This window comes from Amblyomma mixtum, chromosome 3 (assembly GCF_055824585.1).
Source record: "Amblyomma mixtum isolate Tamu chromosome 3, ASM5582458v1, whole genome shotgun sequence".
Lineage (NCBI taxonomy): Eukaryota > Metazoa > Arthropoda > Arachnida > Ixodida > Ixodidae > Amblyomma > Amblyomma mixtum.
The window spans coordinates 52,529,591-52,533,042 of NC_143014.1; the positions used below are offsets into that span (position 1 = coordinate 52,529,591).

Genomic DNA, 3,452 nt, shown 5'->3' on the forward strand with positions numbered 1-3,452 from the left:
TACTCTCTCTCTCTCTCTCTCTCTCTCTCTCTCTCTATATATATATATATATATATATATATATATATATATATATATATATATATATATATATAGGGTGTCCCAGCTAACTTGGACCAAGGTTTATAAAAAAACTAAGCGTTCTTCAGAACTGAAATCGCGGGGATGTTGAGGTTTATCTAAAATTACAGTACCATTTTTTCGGTTATCCTATTTGAATAATTAGTCGAGATAAATAAATTAACTTTTTAAATATGGTTTTAAATGTTCAGGCGTCAATAGGAAAGTTGTGGAGCTCCACAAATATCGTCCAACCCAGGCACTTCTAACGAGATAGACTTAGTGTGGCCGTTTTTATTCGGGACAAACGAAAGCCCGCGGAGTTTCAAATATACCAAGTGACAGCGCGCTCTGTGCGCCCGGATGCGCCGCGATTACAGCGCTCTCATCCGTGCTTCGTTAGAAACATCACCCGCTTCGGGCCTTTCGTGCTGCCCAAGACAGGGCTTCGCGATGTGCTTGGTTCCAAGATAAGCGCCAGTGGGTACGGGCGTCAATGGAAAGAAAGCGCGGCTCCTGTTTTTCAGCGTAATTCACACGACGTAATCAGGCTTGTTATATGCGTCTTTGCTTGTTGGGATCTTGCTCCCAAATTCAAACTCATGAGATTGTCATCATTCTTCCGCAATCATTCTGCTAACGTGAGTGTGCAGTTATTGCCCTCAGCAGAAGGTTTGACAGCCGCCGCCGTAGCTCAGTGGTAGAGCACCGGACGCGTAATTCGGAGGTCGTGGGTTCGGATCCCACCGGCGGCATGTGGTTGTTTTTTCTTCTGCTTTTCTAATCAATCAGCTTTAAGCGATAACATATTCAGTAATATTATAAATTGATCAACACCACAAAATAAATAAATAAATTAAAAAAAATTCCCTGTGCCCCTGGGTTTCTGTGGTTGTTGGCTTCTCTCATATTTATAACGAGCCCCTCATTCCCCTTCCCTTGTTTGCTTAATTGCTTAGCGAGGGCCTCGGTTCTGGCAGCCTTGACGCCATAGGAAGCATAAGAGGGTTCTCACACAGCTTCCACCCTCGCCGTTCGATGACGTTCTACGTCACATCAGCGGTAATTCAGGACGTGCTACGTCCGCCGCTTAAGAACGTGGGTGGCGCTGGTGAACACTCGTTTCTGTGGCTGTTGGCTTCTCTCATACTCCCAAGGTTAGGTTATTTGTAAACATAAATACCCCCGAAAGCAGAAGGTTTCACAGCCGCCGCCGTAGCTCAGCGGTAGAGCACCGAACGCGTAATTCGGAGGTCGTGGGTTCGGATCCCACCGGCAGCATGTGGTTGTTTTTTCTTCTGCTTTTCTAATCAATCTGCTTTAAGCGATAACATATTCAGTAATATTATAAATTGATGAACATCACAAAATAAATAAATTAATTAAAAAAATCCCCTGTGCCCCTTGGTTTCTGTGGCTGTTGGCTTCTCTCATATATATATATATATATATATATATGCATATTTGTACGCAATCGCGAAACATGACATATTTTTCTTTTTGTGATACCAAAAGTTCAAACTCGCCTGCGATGTTGCATTTGTCGTGACTTCGTTCACGCGTGCGCCGGGGTCGGCCTCGCCGACCAAGATCCATGGCCATCGCAGCCGATCGCGGAGCTACCTTCGACGAAAAGCCTTATAGCAGCTGAGAACGTTGATGCAACGGATGTCTCTCGAGAGCCACAATACCCGCAAGAAATCTGCATGCTGCGGCGCCGGGCACGCCACTGATCGGAACTGTGGAGAGTCCGGCACAATTAACCTTCCTCCCCATCCCTGCACGCAGACTTAAAACGTGCGGCCGGGGGGGGGGGGGGGGGGGGGGGGGGGGGGGGGGGGCGTCACCATTGCCCCCTCCCAAAAAGAAGTCTGCACATTTTCCCGAACGTCCATTTTCGGGCTGTCATAGGGCGAGATGTGATTTTTGACGTAGAAATGGAAAGCTTTATCGTCTGTGATGTGATAAGTAGTCCCCTACTTTGCACGTTCACGGTGTTAGCCGCTGCCTTATTTCACACAATTCTACATTCTACAGGTTTGTCCATTTCTTTATTTATTTATCTATTTTAGTACCTCTAAGACCCCAGAAAAAGGGCATTACATCAGGGGTGAGTTGTACAGAAATATCAACAAAAAACGAACATATTCTCTACAATGCCAACATCAAGGTTAAAACTACAAATGAAGCAGGCAAACAGCTCCGAAAATCAAAATACAAAAGGCTCTAATGCTTTTGAATACAAAACAAAAAAAACAAGGCAAGAATAAAAGACAGGAAGAAGCGCTTAACGGTAGATTCAATAACGGATTAGAGAACAGTAAAAACCGCACAGTAAAACAAATATGAAAGAAGCCAACAGCCACAGAAACCAAGGGGCACAGGGGATTTTTTTTAATTAATTCATTTATTTTGTGGTGTTGATCAATTTAGAATATTACTAAACATGTTATCGCTTAAAGCTAATTGATTAGAAAAGCAGAAGAAAAAACAACCACTGCCGCCGGTGGGATCCGAACCCACGACCTCCGAATTACGCGTCCGGTGCTCTACCTCTGAGCTACGGCGACGGCTGTCAAATCTTCTGCTTTCGGGGGTATTTATGTTTACAAGTAACCTAACCTTGAGAGTGTTCATCAGCGCCACCCACGTTCATAAGCGGCGGACGTAGAACGTCCTGAGTTACCGCAGGTGTGACGTAGAACGTCATCGAACGGAGAGGGTGGAAGCTGCGTGAGAACCCTCTTATGCTTCCTATGGAGTCAAGGCTGCCAGAACCGAGGCCCTCGCTAAGCAATTAAGCAAACAAGGGAAGGGGAATGAGGGGCTCGTTATAAATATGAAAGAAGCCAACAGCCACAGAAACCAAGGGGCACAGGGGATTTTTTTTTAATTAATTCATTTATTTTGTGGTGTTGATCAATTTAGAATATTACTAAACATGTTATCGCTTAAAGCTAATTGATTAGAAAAGCAGAAGAAAAAACAACCACTGCCGCCGGTGGGATCCGAACCCACGACCTCCGAATTACGCGTCCGGTGCTCTACCTCTGAGCTACGGCGACGGCTGTCAAATCTTCTGCTTTCGGGGGTATTTATGTTTACAAGTAACCTAACCTTGAGAGTGTTCATCAGCGCCACCCACGTTCATAAGCGGCGGACGTAGAACGTCCTGAGTTACCGCAGGTGTGACGTAGAACGTCATCGAACGGAGAGGGTGGAAGCTGCGTGAGAACCCTCTTATGCTTCCTATGGAGTCAAGGCTGCCAGAACCGAGGCCCTCGCTAAGCAATTAAGCAAACAAGGGAATGGGAATGAGGGGCTCGTTATAAATATGAAAGAAGCCAACAGCCACAGAAACCAAGGGGCACAGGGGATTTTTTTTTAATTAA

At 45.3% G+C, this 3,452-nt stretch overlaps 1 non-coding gene across 1 annotated transcript; it reads left to right on the forward strand.

Annotated features, from left to right (window-relative positions):
• Positions 1–743: 743 nt before the first annotated feature.
• Positions 744–815, forward strand: TRNAT-CGU (transfer RNA threonine (anticodon CGU)). The gene has a single exon. It is a non-coding gene; the product is annotated as a tRNA-Thr (tRNA).
• Positions 816–3,452: the final 2,637 nt, after the last annotated feature.